General features: G+C 45.7%; 1 protein-coding gene across 2 annotated transcripts in view; it reads right to left on the bottom strand.

The window, feature by feature from the left end:
* FNDC3B (fibronectin type III domain containing 3B) overlaps window positions 1–16,888 on the bottom strand; it is a 313,728-nt gene extending 296,840 nt beyond the window's left edge. The window contains exon 1 of one of the 2 annotated variants that reach the window (XM_066619166.1): window positions 16,802–16,888. The gene's annotated coding sequence lies outside the window, so the exon portion shown is untranslated. Of the gene's footprint in view, window positions 1–16,545; window positions 16,679–16,801 lie in introns of those variants that run through there. The other variant, XM_066619167.1, reaches the window with a different exon arrangement.
* Window positions 16,889–17,225: the final 337 nt, after the last annotated feature.

Here is a 17,225-nt window from a genome sequence, read left to right as displayed (position 1 = left end):
ATAAGCTCTGCAGGGATCCTCATTGCAGCATGCAAGTGGCCCCTCTCGTTTGGAACAATTCCAGAAGGAAAACAGAGGCGAATGCCTGGCTCTGAAGGGGAGGGCTGCTTGCACTCTACAGTGAGACTCCCTGCAGAACTTAGTGCTTTGCACCCCCTCTAACTATGCCACTGATTTATATAATAAGAATACAAAGCTTTTTTCACTGTATTATCTTGATGTAATCCTTACACGCCATATGGCTGGGGCCAAGGAGGCAGTACTTCCCAAGGCCACCTAAGCAAGTTTGTATCAGAGGAGAGATTTAGCCTGGGGAATCCAGGTGCACAGCTCAAGTTTCTTGACCACTATATTTTATCAGTTCCCCAACTACAAAACCCTGCCAACCACCTAAATACAAAACCAAGTACTGTACTGCAATCTGTCAAACTCATCTCACACCCAACCTATTTTTTTTGCTGTCAAGAGCCTGGTCTACACATGCATCAGAATGAGGTGTCAATAGGCTGCATCACTTCAAACCATGGGTGAACAGCTTGCATTTTTGAATAATCCTGTTTGTAAATAACTCCTGCAGTGGACTGAGCAAGAACCTCTCTCCTTGATGCTGTTCGCATTTTACACACAGGAAGCTTTTAACATTGGGGGGAACTTTCTTGCATTCCTTCATTTTTTGCATTCCTTCCATTCCTGCCTTCTGAAGCAATATAGTAAAAAAACTACCATAAAATTTTTGCCAAGTAATCAAGCTCCAATTATCACTTCGTCTGTCTCATCTCCGGGTCAATCAGAGGGCAGAACTTTTCAACTCTGAAAAGTTTAGTTTCTTGGGGCATTAGAAGCAATGCAGAGATTAGTTTCTATAGTAAATTCCCTGGGAAATTCCAGCCAAAGTTAACCTTCTATTCTCCTCTGTTCCATTTTGCAAATGCTGTTGCAGCCTGGTTCTGTTTTAGCAGAGATCTGTTTTTTTTCCAGAAAGGTCCTAAAGGTCCTGTTGAGTGCCCCTGGGAGTACATGAATCCCAGGTTGGGAACCACTGTTCTACTGGTATGTTGTTTACAGTGCACGGATAGTGTTTACAAAAAGGTGGTGGAGACCAGAATTTAAAAAGAATAAAAATGTGTCTTATGATCTTTTACTATGTTTTTAATAAATTAGAGACTGTACAGTTCTTAGGTAACAATTAGCGGTAAGTTATTTTTCAGGATCTGGCCTCAGGTAAAATCAGTCAAAACTATAGTCAGACAACCCCCTAAGTTTAACCCCCGACTTATCCAAGAGTCATAGGAAATGCTATGATTTTTTTCTCAGAACCAGCAGTCGACTTATTCGTGAGATTGACTTATGTGTGGGTGTCTGCAGTATATAGCTATAGTCTTTCAAGATTCTAAGGGCAACATTTAAGGAACGGAAAGATATACCCTGCAGATGCCTGATCTCGGAAGCAAAGCAGGATCAGGCCTGGTTAGTACTTGGATGGGAGACCGCCTGGGAATACCGGGTGCTGTAGGCTTATACCATAGTCTGTCGAGACTGAAGGCTGCCAACCAATTTAGCGAAATGCTGTGTGTGTTTATTCAGAAACAAGTCCCACTGTATCAGACAAAGTTTACTTTCAGGTAAGTATGAACAGTACTATAACTTAAGTGAACTTCTGCCATTTTAACTTTTGGAATAAGGCAATATAAGGGCTGTCTTTTTAAAATCTCTGTGACTGTGGTTCTCACACATTTAGCACCAGGTCCCACTTTTTAGAATGAGAATCTGTCAGGACCCACCAGAAATGATGTCATGACCTGAAGCGACATCATCAAGCAGGAACATTTTTAACAATCCTGGGCTGCAATCCTATCCATACTTACCCAGGAGTCAATCCCATTTACTATCATCGTTAAAATATAAATAGTAGCTTGTTAACAGTACAGGTCTAACATTTCCCCAAATGCAGTCACATACCATGGTAGCATCAAGTCTGTTAAAAATAAAATACTGAAATGAATGGAGATCCACCTGAAATTGGCTTGCGACTCACCTAGTGGGTCCTGACCCACAGTTTGAGAAACACTTTCCGAGAGCAATCAATATCAAGTAAATTATCTCTTACAAAGCAACACTTGGCTACTTTCTTGTTTTTGCCCCACTCTCCCTTTCCCTCAAGGATATGAACATCTTTCCTGAACACAAATCTCCTCCTGCTGTCATTCCACCCCCCCCCCCATGTGCAGCTTGCAGGACTGTGCATCACAGCAGAGTCTGTTTGTCATCGTGCCTCTTTCCAAGCGTCCATGACTTTTAACATTTTGCCATTTCAGCAAGTGGGTGGACAGGAGGGGCAAGCCGACTGGTAAACAGTTCTGCAGAACTCAGAATTTGCACAAGAAGCTGACTGATATCAGTGACAACAGTGCGGAGGCGGAGAGGAAAGCAACCGAGTGGACTCCACGCTGCGGTAAGCAGAAACCCAGAAGCACCAAAAGGTTACCCAGTGTACTTCACATAACATCTATTAGATTTGACAGCATCTAAAAGGGGGGAGCCACCCCTGTTATTAGGCTGGGTAAGCTGATTTTGAAGGCATCAAGCTATCTAATATTTATATTTTTGCCACCATGGTGGCGGTATATCATTTTGATTTTCTTTCTCAGTCACCAGAATACTTTGGTAGAGGGTCTATGATCAGCAGCACACTGCGGAACAGACAGATGGAGATGACATCTAAGATGCATCTATTGCAGTAGCATTAGAAATTAATTGCAAAAATCCCAACTGTTCTCCTCTGCCCCTACTGCATAACCTAGAGCTATGCACAAGGACACAAAAGATAACAGTTAAGAACTATGATGCACTAGCACATAAGTTGCTTCATACAGAGTCAGACCACTGATCCACCTAGCTCAGTATAGAACAGGGGTGCCCAAACCCCGGCCCTGAGGCCACTTGCGGCCCTCGAGGACTCCCAATGCGGCCCCAGGGAGCCCCCAGTCTCCAGGGAGCCTCTGGTCCTCCGAAGATTTGTTGGAACTCGCACTGGCCCGACGCAACTGCTTTCAGCATGGGGGTGACTGTTTGATCTCTTGCGTGAGCTGTGGGATGAGGGCTCCCTCCACTGCTTGCTGTTTCACATCTGTGATGCAACAGTGGCAGCGAAGAAAAGCCTGGCCGTGCTTTGTGCCAGGCCTTTTATAGGCCTTGAGCTGTTCCAAGTCCTTCATTCTTTCATACAAGTTCATCTTTAATATATTCATTTATGTAAATTTATGTAAATTTATTCAAATTTTAAATATAAATTAATTCTTTTTTTCACAGTGTCAGAAAGATGATGTGGCCCTCCTGGCAAAAACTTTGGACAGCCCTGGTAGAGAATCATAGATTTGGAAGGGACCCAACAACGCCATCTAGTTCAGCCCTCTGTCTGTAGTAGAAAATCCTCCTAGAGCAGTGGTTCTCACACGTTTAGCACTGGGACCCACTTTTTAGAATTAGAATATGTCAGGACCCACCAAAATGATGTCATGACCGGAAGTGACATCAAGGAGGAACATTTTTAACATTGCTAGGCTGCAATCCTACCCACACTTACCCAAGAGTAAGTTCCATTTACTTTCATTGTTAAAAGAATATACATGGTAGCTTATTAAAAGTACAGGTCTATAACATTTCACCAAATGCAGTACATACCATGGTAGAATCAAGTCTAATATATAAAATATTGAAATAAATGGGGACCCACCTGAAATTGGCTTGCGACCCACTTAGTGGGTCCCGACTCACAGTTTGAAAAACACTGTCCTAGAATATCTCCAGCATATGTCTATCAAGCCTCTGTTTGAGGACGTCCAGTAAGGGTGAATTGACCACCTTCCTAGGCAATCTGTTCCACTGCCAAATCACCCTCACCATCAAGAATTTCTTTCTGATGACCAACCAGAATCCCCTCTCTTCCAGATTCACTGGGTACAAACCGAATCTACTTTCAGAGGCTGCTGAGAACAAATTTGTCCCTTTCTTATGATAGCCCTTCAGTATTATATGCAACATTTCAGGTGTTACATGCAGTGTAGATGTATACTGCCTCTACTTTACATATATTGAGATGTTTCTTGTATAAATGCTCATACCTAAAGTGATTACTGCTAAGAAAAGTCATAGGGATATCCAAAGCACCACAGTCAGTCCATCAAGGGCATACTGCAGCAAGACTGGCATACTGAAATTTAGCAGGTGCCTGCTTTTATCCTCACCATTTACTTATGTCTATGCTCAGAAAAGCTTTGTCTGCTAAGTTTCTGCTGACTGTGCCTTTAACAACATAGTAGTAAGGTCAATTAAAAAAAAAACTTGAATCGAAGAAAGGGGAAGATAGGAACCCAGGAAATGAGTGATGAAAAAACCTTTAAAAAAGCACACAAACAATGCAGTTCATTAAAGCCTAGTGCTTAGAGTCTCTCTCTCTCTGAGGCAACACAGAAACTCTCTCTCAAAAGAACTAGTACTTGAGATTGCAACACATGCCAACCATTCAATTCTTTTGCATCTCTGAGATTTCTCCTCTCATTTGTTCCCAGTAATAAAACCGGCTTCCTTGAGTGGCCTGTGCAGCCCCATACTATTACCCTGTGGTGGACTGGTCCTTCAAGGGGGCAGGAGAAGAAAATACATTCTACAAATGCAACCAAAATACTTACATTTTCTAGCCCTTATTTATCTCATCGGTGAATAGGTGCAACACCATTTAAACTGTGCTAAAAGCACTAAAATTTAAATAGGTCATACTTGGAGTACTACAAGTTGAATGCAGAGTTCTCGTGCTTTCAGCCTAAGATGACCCTGGCAACTATTTAAGGACATTAATGATACAGATTCAAGCCAAACATGTCTAGGACTCTTACACTTGTGATTTACAGGGCATGATTACTCAGAAGTAAGCCCCATTAAGGGCAAGTGTATACAGGATTGTGTGTACAGAACTGTCTAGCTAACTGCCTGAATTTACTATTTCATCTTAAGTCATAGGTCACGGAACAATGCATAGATCCACAGTTGTGCCTTATCACTTAAAAAAATAGTACCTGAAGGCTTTACATTGGGTGAGGGAGAGCCACTGTTGCTTTTTCCTCCATTTCTCTTTCCCCTTTTAATAAGATTGGGTTAAATTGCCATTCATTCAGCAAGTCAATGGGCAAGAAGACAGGTAATATTATGAATGTTTTGTAATGATTTATCTCCCTTTGCTAATTAAAGGGCCTACCAAAGCAAGAATTAATGTTATTACAATGGTTAAAGGAGACTTTAGTCGCTTAGGGCTATACTCATTCCCATCTTTTTTAGTTTTGTATCCAATTCAGTATTTACATCCAAGATACAGGTACATAAACATTGGACCCAACCCAATTGACATATACACACTCAAGGCAAGGTTGGAATAGAGATGGTGGTTCTGATCCTTCAATGCATAGCTCACGTTCATGGGGGGAGGGAGAGAAATAGGACAGTATTTTAAAAATTGTGACTACCCCCCATCCCACTGGACAGGACAGGATACAAGTTTCCACATACACTAAGACAATTGGCAAGTTACACAAGGAAGCAAATGATATTCCAACAGAGCTATCTCATTGCCATCTCACTTCCCATCTTCTCATTGTGGCATTTTAAAAACACTGCGCTTCCTTCAGTGCATTCATTGCCATTACCTCCAGATAACACTATCCAGAGCAACAAAATAGAACTTAATGAGCTTCCTTGGAAAAGGGAGGCATTCAAAACAAAAATTTCCTAGTCAACTTGCCAGTGCATGACACCAATAAGAAAGCACTCCCCTTCTGAACTCTACAGATGACTCAGTGGAAACTGGCTATGAAAATCTTGCCGTCATCCTGCCCTGCAAAGGAACAAGTTTCTCAGCTTTTGCTAGAAGCACAGACTGTTTTCCCAAATACAGTCACCCAGGCATGGTAAATTAAGAGGGCATCAGCAGCAAGTGACACTTGAAAGCCCAACAGATCAGTTTCTGGTAGTCTCACGTAATCGCGAATGTCCCTTATGTTATCATTCAGTAAAAACTTGGTAGTTGCATGTTATCATGCAGGCTGGGCACAATAACAGCACAATCCTACACTCAGAAGTTCCACTGAGTTCAAGTGGCTCACTCCCTGGTAAGTGCATATAGGATTGCAGCCCAAGACCACTGCTCACAGTGATCACACTGTTGTCTGTGATCCCTAGCAGAACATGGAGATGCTCCAAAGTTCTACTCAATCTGATGTTATGCTAGGAAAGTGGCACAACTACTAATGCTCCCCTCTTGCAATGGCTTCCAAAACAGTGCTCAAGCAAAACACCACAAATGGAAGAGCGACTTCCCCAGAATAAGCATTGCCTACCACTCCCAATCTCCACCAGCAATAAGCAGCTGCAGGAAAGCTTAGAGAATATTTTAGGGCACAAACCACCAACTCCATGCATCTTAGTTATCGACAAACAAGCTCACCATTTAAAATGAAGCTGAACAGGAAATGGGTTTTGGCAGCCAACTTCAAGTCAAACCCTAAAGATCTACTTCAACAAGAATGCCATCTACAAGCTATGTACTACAAGGCAAGCTTCGCATTAGTTGTTGCTCAAAGCAGTGGCATAGCTAGAGGAGGTGCAAAGCACTAAGTTTTGCAAGCACCCTGAAGTGGCCTCTCCCCCTTCCCTTTGGAGCCATGGGCTCTGTTTTGCTTCCACCACCCAGAAGGGCTCCAAAGGGGAGGGGCCACTTACACAGTGGGTTCAGGCTCCTGCAAAACTTAGTGCTTTGCACCCCCTCTAGCTATGCCACTGATTCAAAGTGTAATAGGAAATATTTTTTCTACATGGTCTTAAATGTCACTTTTGAACATTTAACAGCTGATACACAAAGGGAAAAACTGTGCTTAAACTTCATTTAGGCAACTGGACAGAGGCACTTTTTCAATTGGTGCTCCTTTTATAAAAAGCAGGAGAAGAGTAACTATCCCTCTTCACTCCAGCACAGTGTCTTTTCTAGTGGCTGTCGGTGATCCTCTGCACTTCTTTAGATTGTGAACCCTTTGGGGGACCCATTTAGGCATTTAATTTTCTCTGTAAACCACTTTGTGAACTTTTCACTGAAAAGTGGTGTATAAATATTCTTAACTGCAAAAGACACATCTCTGCTGTCACACTATACAACATTATCAGAACTAGCCTGTGCATGTCTACTCAGAAGTAAGCCTCACTGTGTTAAGTTGAGCTTACTCCCAGGGAAGTGTGCACAGGATTGCAACCTACATGACATTTTCCCAAAGTATGCTGCAAACCACAATCTTACGCACACCTTCCAGGGAGTAAGCCCTGCTGAACATTCAAAAAGCAGCACAATTAAGTCTTTAAAAGCCTGTGGCACCACACATGCTAGCAAGCAACCCATTCATGGAGATCAAAAAGCTACCCAATTATCCTTCAGTGCCATGCCATTATAGAATTCCGCATACCTGTGTGAGGCAGGAATGCGCACAGTTCATCAAATTGAACTTTCTGTTGCCAATACGATCTTGCTCCTGGAGAAGCCGTATGCATACCGACAGTTTACTCCAACCACAGGAGACTGGTCTACATATATTGATTTGGAAGGATGTCCCACCAATTGAAAAGAAACTTGCTTCCAAGAAAGTCTGCTCAGGATCACAGTGTGGCATCCTGATCCCATAGACTGGTCCTTTTCAAACTCTGCCTTCAGAGATCTAGTTCCACGGTCTTGCTTATTGAGCAGCTGCAAACTTCAGAAGATTCCCGAGTATGCTCTAGGCCTGGGGATGCATTTAGCTCATGTTTGGCCTCATTGTGATTTCATGGTTGAATGGGCCCCTGAACACCCCACACACACACACACACACAACTGCATGGTGCGGGGAGAGTTCAGTAAGCACCCTGTCCTTGGGGGAGACCTATCTTCCATTACTCACAGTCTCACTGATGAACACGAACACCCCTATAATACCAACAAGGAACTCCAGTGTCCCTCATAACAGGGGATGGAGCTACAGCACACTGGTAGAGCACATACTTTGTAAACAAACAGTCCCAGGTTCAATCCTTGGTATCTCCAGGTATCCTTGTCTGAAACCTGGGTAGCCATGGCCAGTCATCATAGACAGCACTGGACAGACCAATGATCTAATTCTGTGTAATGCAGGTTTATACATATAGGCTGCAATCCTAACCATACTTTCCTGAGAGTAAGCCCCATTGAACAAAATAGGACTTACTTCTGAATAGACCTGGTTAGGATCGTGCCCTTAATAAAGTTTGAAAACCAGACACTGGGCATGACCCATCAACAACTTCTGCAGTACCGAGTTCCGCTGAAATGGATATAGCTTGCACAGAGGTACACAGATCTCTCCTTGAGCATCTTCTTTGTTCAAATAGGGCTTGCACCATAAGAGTTTCCAGAAGGCTGAGCACAGTATGGAACACAGTCCCACTGTTCCAGTAGAATTAACTTCCATATAAATACACATTCAATTGCAGCTTGAGCATTTCCTCCTGGGTGATGTGACAAATTCCAGAACAAACGCATTTATTTAAGCTGTCTTTTTTTTTCTGGCTATCCACTTCCCTGAAGAATGTATTATTTTGAAAAGCTCTCACACATCAGTGCAGGCAACAGCTTAAAAAAAAAGTTGTCAATCATCAAATTGGAAGCCAGGGGTGTCCGGGAAGAGGAGAATAGAGAGGATGTTGAAAGACTTTATCTGTTTTCAAATAGACAAACATTCCTGCCTGTAGATGGCCTGTTATTGTATATCTATCGGCTCCTATTTCCCCTTTGTTGTTTGAAATGCTTCCCTCTTCCCCACATACCTTTGGTCTCTAGGGACAGTTCTCACAGCGACATGAAACCTTGGCCATAAACAGTGCAGATTTTGATACACTAGACTAGGCTCTTATTAGAAAGGATTCCACATTGCTTAACCTCGGTACAACTTGAGATCCAGAATAAAGAGATGCAAAATCTATGCTCAGACTTGTTAGATTTTTCAAAACAGTAACTAACGCAGAAATACTCAGCAGTGTTCCAACACTACATCTATTCATTTCAGCTGGGCTGACATGCGAAAATCTAAGATAAGTTCTCATTTTAGTCACAAAATTGATCTGCAATATTGAAAATGCACATTCAGATTAATTGTGCCTGCAATATATTCGCCTCCCCCATATACTGGACTTCACTGTAAAAAACCTAAGCTTTCAAGTCACAGAATTTCCTCCTTTACATTCTGTACGCTTACTCCTCCAAACTTGCCTCTTAATATAAAGGTATACCTCATTTGCATTTTTGCTTCAATACAACTTGCAAAATGATGCATGACATCATTTATAATGATGATGTCATGATAAGGTTACAAATATTTATGCACTACTTTTCAACCCAAAAAAATTCTCATTCGCAAAATGGTTTACAGGCAAAATCAATGGTTTCCTGTCCCAAAGGGACTTGCACCCTAACAAATGAAACACCAAAGCAAACACAGTTGTTCTCCCCCTGCTAAACATAGAAGGATCACAGCTTGATAAGGTGCATCATTTGCCCAGTTAGCAGTGGAACAGCAGATGTTGATAAGGAACATCATTAATTACTTATTAAACAATTCATGTTAAATGTGCAGGTTCCTAATGAAACTCGTCAGTGAGGTTATCAGTGCCAATGGCCTCTTTGTGGACATTTCTCGACAGAGACATCACATTTCAGATGATCTCTACATAGACAACCACCCTAAACACCTATATAGAACAAAGTTCCATCAAAATAAAATTTTTTTACGTATCATGAATTTTGGACCAAGGGCACCAACAACCACAACAGCTCTATTTCACGTTTGTTACTTTTTAGTGAATATATTATTGCCATATTCTCTCAGACACTGATTAGCAGTCAGGACTGATTGACTCGGCCTCCCCGATCCCACCAGGCAATGGCATAGCTAGAGAGGGTGCAAGGCACTAAGTTTTGCAGGGAGCCTCACCAAAGCATGCAAGCAGCCCCTCCCCTTTGGAGCCATTCTGGGCAGTGGGAGCAGAAACCAAGGAAAGGTGACAGAGGGGGTTCAGCCATCTTTCAGGAAATCTTCCGGGCCATTACGAAATTTTTACAACGAAGAAACACAAATAGGCTTCCAAAACTACACGAAAGCCACTGTTTGAAGACTTGGAAACAAGCATTTTCCTTTAAAAATAACTGCATAGATATAATAGTCAATCCAAAAGCTCTCCAACAGAAGCCATCTGAAATATATCATTTTGTTATGGTCTGTATTCCAACTGATTGAAAGACAGTTACAAAAAAAATGTCTCTGCATTCCTGTGAGGTATGCCAAGAATCTTTCCAGATTCTCAGCTCCTATTAAAAATGCAGCTACTTGGAGAAGAGAAGCTGCCTGCTCTGAATATACCACAAGTGATCCCAAATTTCTGGAAAGGGCCTCATGAATAAGACCTCAGTAAGATAGTTCTCCCAGCAAGACAATCTACAGTTCAGGTAGGAGACCGGGCAACGTTACAGGATTGTCTTGTCATACTCCCAGCAATGATCTCAGACTAAGGGATGAGCTCACCCATTTAAAATATGTCCAGTGATTCAGTGCCCGTGACAGACCAGACATGAGCTATGTTAGAAGTGTAAGCTATCCGACCACACATTTGGACAAATTATGCCTAGTACTTGTGGATCACCACCAATGCCCTTTGCCAGGATAGGCTTGCGTTGTAAAAACTGACAAAGACCCAGCAGCTCAAAAAGAGAAGATAGGGGAGAATGTAAACTTGAGCCTGGGATTAGAAACAGGGTGGGAGTTAAGAATGTTCTTGAAGCGATGGCATGAGAAGCATCACACAGCCACAACTACCCCGAGAATGACGACACTATTGAACATTTATATCTTGCTTTCCTAGTGTGCAAACCATTTCACATGTTCTGTTGGTGTTGTCCTTCCAATAACCAGGTAAAGCACCAGTTCACAGACTTAGCATAGTCACAGCACCCTTCTTTTGTGAAGCCCTCTTCTCAGCTCTGCCAGGCGCACCATCTTGGATCGTGTACAACCTCACACTATCTGTGAGATTGGTCTGTGGAACTCCTTGCCACAGGATGTGGTGATGGCATCTGGCCTAGATACCTTTAACAGGGGATTGGACAAATTTCTGGAGGAAAAATCCATTACTGGTTACAAGCCATGATGTGTATGTGCAACCTCCTGATTTTAGAAACGGGCTATGTCAGATGCAAGGGAGGGTACCAGGATGCAGGTTTCTTGTTATCTGGTGTGCTCCCTGGGGCATTTGGTGGGCCACTGTGAGATACAAGAAGCGGGACTAAATGGGCCTATGGCCTGATCCAGCAGGGCTGTTCTTATGTTCTTACTATCCAAGATGGCAGGATCTGGGAAGTAGAGGTCACCAGGGACATTCCACAGCGCCCTTGTGGGTTCACCATGCCACCCTCAGTGCTCATGGCACACAGCTGGGGAACCACAGCCATAAAGTAAGTATTATCTTCATGTTGGGACTGGAAAACTAAGGCTGAAAAGAAGCAGCTTGCTTGGGAAGACCTGACCCAGTCACCACTGCATTCCTAACCCACGTTCTCTCTGCAGAATTTTTTTGTATTGACACGCACTCTCCATGAGGAGAGTTGGGGAAGGAGCAAGAAGTGTGGGAGTGGCCAGGCTCACTAAGAGCACTCATCAAGTTATGGAGTCGCTCCAATCAATATCGCCACAGGGCTATAATTGATGATGCCCATTTACTTTTTCACACAACAGTGGGGCACAGGTACACTATCATTTTTCATCCCTTCCTGTCCCCTCCCCTATCCTTTCAGCTCTTGACAATCAACTGTTGGCACTGGGTGTAAAGGAGACAGAGAACAAAGAAACTGTCCCAGAGAGATAAGTCAGGATACTATTGAACCCCAAGAATTTGTCTCACCTCCCCTGGCATCCTAGAAACAGAACATAACAAGGAAGAGGGAGATGCAAGTCAGCATGCAGCATAGCCACATTGCAAGGCAAAAGATAAAACCAACTCACACAAGTACTCAAGTTTCTTTAAAACTTCAAGCTAGGGAATCCATTTAAGGCTGGCACAGACAATCTGCCGACTTATGCAAAATAAAACAACCCCTGCTGCCACAACTGAGAGAAATGCTTAAAGCAACCACCCACAAATATTATGGAAACATAATACAGTAATGGCAGCACAGCACATTTTAATTTGACTCCAAACACATCTCCTGTCTACCTCCTACAAAGTGCTGCTTCTTTTGCAGTGGGGAGGCTTCCTGGAGTCTCCACTGCAGTTGCCCAACCTGCAAGTTACTTCACCATCCACTACTGAATGCCACAGGAACTTCCTCCCTCTGCCAGCAACTAATCAGCTAAGACCCAGTTCTCACCAGATTGGAATGCTTCAGATTGCAGGTAGGAAACTCACATGACTGACGGCTTCCTTTACCCACACATGTAAGAAAGCAATGACTCTTAGCTTCTTTAGGACAAGGAACTTTATCAGATCTTTATCATATAAGCCACTTTGGGAACTTTTTGTTCAGGAACAATGTAGAAATATAAATAAATAAGTAGAAAGAATACAGTCTATCAGAGGGAAGGCTAGGCAAGAACCTTTCAGCTTGATAGGCTAGTTTTCAATATGCGTGGGATTTTTTTTTTCTTTTTTTGGATAAAGGAACAGTCAGACATGTGAGCCGTCACCATCAGTCTGAAATTGTATTGCCCAAATGCAGGTTTACCATCTCAGTGAAACCTGTGCCTCAAAGAGCAAAGGCCCTCTCCAGGATCAGAGTCCCTAATAAGGCATGCTCATGCTCTCCCTTCCTACCACCACATTCCTGTATCTGTACACAGTGACATCAATAGGGTTTGCATCACCCAGTGCTGGAGGCCTTTGATGGACCTCCTCCCATGCAGTGGGCAGAGCAATGGGCGGGCGTGGTGATGTACCATCGCCTCGTCCGCACTTGTTTTTTGGCTATAACTGTTAATAGAATAGAGATATTTCAACATCGTTTGTCTTATTGTATTCTGCATGAAATTACACATCAATGGATATATGATGGTATCTGAAAACTACAACATTTAAAAAATTATGGAAAGTAGTGGTGTCACCCCCTATGTGCATTACCCACTGCAGCCTACACCCCCCTAGCACCCCGGCATCCCCCTCTAATCACTCTCCATTGACACCAGTTTCTCTCCTGCATCTAGGAACCGTACTTGTCTTACCCCTTGGCAGCAAGCAAGGACAAAGTGAGAATGTTGTATTATTTGATACAGGTGCTCTATTCAAATATTTCTGTGCAGGAGAAAGAAACACACATGCATCTGGGGGGGGCACTGTGACAGAGGGATAACTTGCTCAGCAACTCCATGGTAGAAGTAGGATTTTAATCTAGATCTAGAGACAACTTCATGCCTGTGAGACTGAGGCGTTTGGGAACAATTATGGTTATATAAGAAAAGCCCTGCTGGATCAAGCCAAAAACCCATCTAGCTAAGCATCCCACTTTCCACAGTGGCCTGCCAGCTGCCGATGGAAAGCCCACAAGCAGGAGAGAGAGGCATACTTCTCTCCCACCATTGGTCCCCTGCTACTGGCATTCAGGGACACTGAACCCAAAGGTAGCACATAACCATCACTGAGAGGCCCAACATCCAGGAAGTTGGCCAATCCCCTTTTAAAGCCATTCAGGGTTGTTTAAGGAGGAAATCCTAGGCACACTTCCTTGGGAGTGAATATCATCGATTCCAACAGGGCTTGTTTCCAGGCCAACACACACAGGACTGGGTTGCAAGCAGATTTTCCACTGTGTGTCAACATTTTGTATTTATCACCTCCAGGATGCACTCAGGTAGAAGCACTATTTGTTCCAGCAGTAAATGAGTGGTAACATTCTAATAGAGGTGCACTCAGAATTGTTTGTTCCATTGGGAATTGTAAGGGGCACCAAAGGCATAAAAGGAATGGATATTCTGTTCCAAAGAATAACCAATGCTCAGCATCAGCAACTAGAAGCACTAAAGGCCCAAGGCATGCTTTGCCTGCAGAAAGTCCCAAGTCCTGCCAGTCATCTTGAGCAGCAGCACTGGAAAAGGACCCCTGCTCAAGACCCCAGAGAACCACTTCAGATCCGAGTAGACAATACTGGATTAGATAGCCCAGTGGCCTGGCTCCGAAGAAAGCAGCTTCATAATTTACAGCGCTAGCAATCTGTTCCAACACAGACCATTCTTCTATATTTCAGCAGGCTTCCTCCAACATATGCGGTTTGGAAAAGCACATTCTTGACACTAGAGCTGCCTCACCCCCCTTCCCTGCTCCAGCCCACCCTTTCCATCCAAAAGGCCAAAGCCCTACCAGAAAAAGTGCCAGCAGAAAATGAATTGGCGGGGCGGAGGGGGTTGGAGAAATAACACTGAAAAAGAGAAACACAAGGCAATTTAGAGGTCTGCCTTAGAAAAAAATGAACCCCCCCAACTGGGGGGGGGGCACCAAGAAACACAAGGCAGTTAAGGGATCTGCCTTAGAAAACTGCACCCCCAACTGGGGAGGGCCCAAGACTTAGCTGAGTGGCACGAATTTCCCTTTGATCGGAATTACAGGACACATCATCACAGAGCCAACAATCTCTGAAATACTCTTCTAAAGGAAGTGAAATCTCTCAAAGGAGGAGGTGGTGCAAGGAAAGGCTGAGCTTGGGGAGGGAAAGAAAGTTGGGCTGGAGAAGCTTCTTTTTTTTCTTTTTAAACAAACAGAAAACAGAATTCCGTTTCCTGGTAAGATGCCATTTGGGGGGTGCAGGCAGGCGGGGAGGGAGGGAGGCAGGAGGAGAAGTGTCTGGCAAGGGAAATCAAAAGTTTCCAGAATTTTTTCTCCGCCAGTGGCGTCAGCGAGCAAAGGAGGGGCGCTCGCAGGATGGGCTGGAGGGGAGCGTCTGCCTGCCTGCTGCCTCTCTCCAACGTGCCCCCTGGATCCAGACATTTTGGAAAGCCTCCGGCGATCTTGCGACTGGGAGGAGCGCTGGCTCACCTGAATGACATCCTTTTCCACCAGCCAGCCCGAAGAGCGAGACGCTACGTGCTGCTGCTGCTGCTGCTGCTGCTGGCCGCCCCGCAGCCAGAGGGCGTCTCCCCCTCCCTTCGCTCAGATTGCCCCCAGCTGCTGGCTCTCTCCCCCCCCACCATAAACCGGGTGTATGCGTGTTAATTCGGATCAATTAATTCGAGTTAATTCGAATTCACTCCCACCCTCCTCCTCCTCCTCTTCCAGAAAATGTTGCATGCATCCCAATTGCACTGAAAGGCACTGCCCAAAGTGGAAACAGGGAAAGCATTAGGGCTGCTGCGGGGAAGAGGATCGGGGCCCCTGCTGACGATTAGCCCAATCCTATGAGTGTCTACTCAGGAGTCAGACCCATGATAATCCATGGGGCTTAGTCCCAGGAAAGTGTGGATAGGATTGCAGCCCCAGAGTCCAAGCCTATGCGTGAGTACTCAGAAGTCATTCCCTTGATAGACCATGGGGCTTCCTCCCAGGAAAGTGTGGACAGGATTACAGCCTGAACGCCCAGCCCTATGCGTCTACTCAGAAGTCAGTCCCATGATAGTCCATGTGGCTTACTCCCATGAAAGTGTGGACAGGATAGCAGCCTCAAGGCCTAATCCTATGCGTGATTCAGAAGTAAATCCCACGATAGTCCATGGGGCTTCCTCCCAGGAAAGTGTGGCTAGGATTGCAGGCGATGGCAGGCAAAGGGCGAGCCGCGGGCTGGAGGAGTCTGCCTGGATTACTAGGTTATGATGGTGTCTGAGTGTCTCTCTCTCCTCCCTCCCGACCAAAGAGGGAACTGCTGCAGCCCCGCTTCCTTCCAGATGATCGCCAGCACCGAGCCCTTTCCTGCCTCCCTTCCCACAAGCACAGCCGGCAGGCATCCACCATCCCTTCGCATCCCACGCCACCTCCCAGCCCAGACACCCAAGACTGGGAGTTCTCTCCCCACTTGGACCGGCCCCAGCGCCCAGCCAGGGAAGAAAGAAACTGACCTGACTTTGGGGCAACTGACCTCACTCTGGAGGGGACTTGGAGACTCTTCTCCCCTCTCCCCAGAGCCGAGAGAGAGCCTTTCGTCCCAGCAGCCCCCCCAAACTGCAGCCAGAAGGGGCCAGAAGGGTCCATCCCCCCTCCCAAAGTTAAGAATCCAACAGATGAAAAAGCCTTTAATATGGGGGGGGGGAGAGAGAAAGGGAGTGTCTGGACCTAGATCAGGATTAGGAGGAAAGGGGGGGAGATTTTAGGGCACCAGCAACGCCCCCAAAGACCCCCAAGAACTTTTAGGTCAGCTCCTCCAACTCCTCCCATGCAACCCCCGCCCCAAATTTCTCCCCCCGCCCCAGATGCGTGCCCCCCACTTCTGCCCAGCGCGGGGAACGAATCCCCAGCCGGTCCCACTACGCACATCCTTACCCCCCAGTCCAGGCTTTGGGAAACAAAAGGAATCCGGATTGGAGAGGAGCAATTCGACTCGGAGAGAAAGAGGGGCGAGCGGGTGAAGGGAATCGCCTCCAGCCGCGGGGTGCTCGGGCTGCAGACACGACCCCGTTTCCCAGGCGCTCCCAGGCAGAGGCTCCGGCAGGCGTGGGAAGGGGGATCAATCCGGCTGCGCGCAGGGCATTGGCCAGCCCGAGGAAGGAGGCGGAGGAGGGAAGGGAGCGGGACTCACCTCGTGCTGGAACTGGGTGCCGCGGAGAGAGCAGCCCTGCTGGTCCTTCGCAGGGAGGGGGCCGGGCAGGCGGTCCGGTAAATCCCCGCCTCGCTGCGCCCAGGAGCTGGCCGCGAGCACTAGCAGCAGGACTCGGAGGGGGATTCCGCCATGTCAATGATGTCGGGACCACATGGGGATCTGGGACCAGCCCACATACCGCACAGTCTGGATTAGAAGCTACTGTGGAAAGGAAAAGCGAATCAGCTGAGGAGGAGGGCAGGGGAGGGGCAGGCAGACCCGGGAACTGGAGGGGGAGGGCGGGTGCCCCTCCCCCTTCCATTCACATCAGGTGCGCACTGCTTGCCCAAACCGGAGCCGCGCCCTTTACTCTGCCTCAGGAGGCAATCCCATGCCTGTCTACTCAGAAGCAAGCCCCCTTGCC

The sequence above is a fragment of the Tiliqua scincoides genome, chromosome 3 (genome assembly GCF_035046505.1).
Source record: "Tiliqua scincoides isolate rTilSci1 chromosome 3, rTilSci1.hap2, whole genome shotgun sequence".
Classification (NCBI taxonomy): Eukaryota; Metazoa; Chordata; class Lepidosauria; order Squamata; family Scincidae; genus Tiliqua; species Tiliqua scincoides.
Note: the sequence above shows the minus strand (reverse complement) of the source record. Positions and strands in the feature narration are given on the sequence as shown.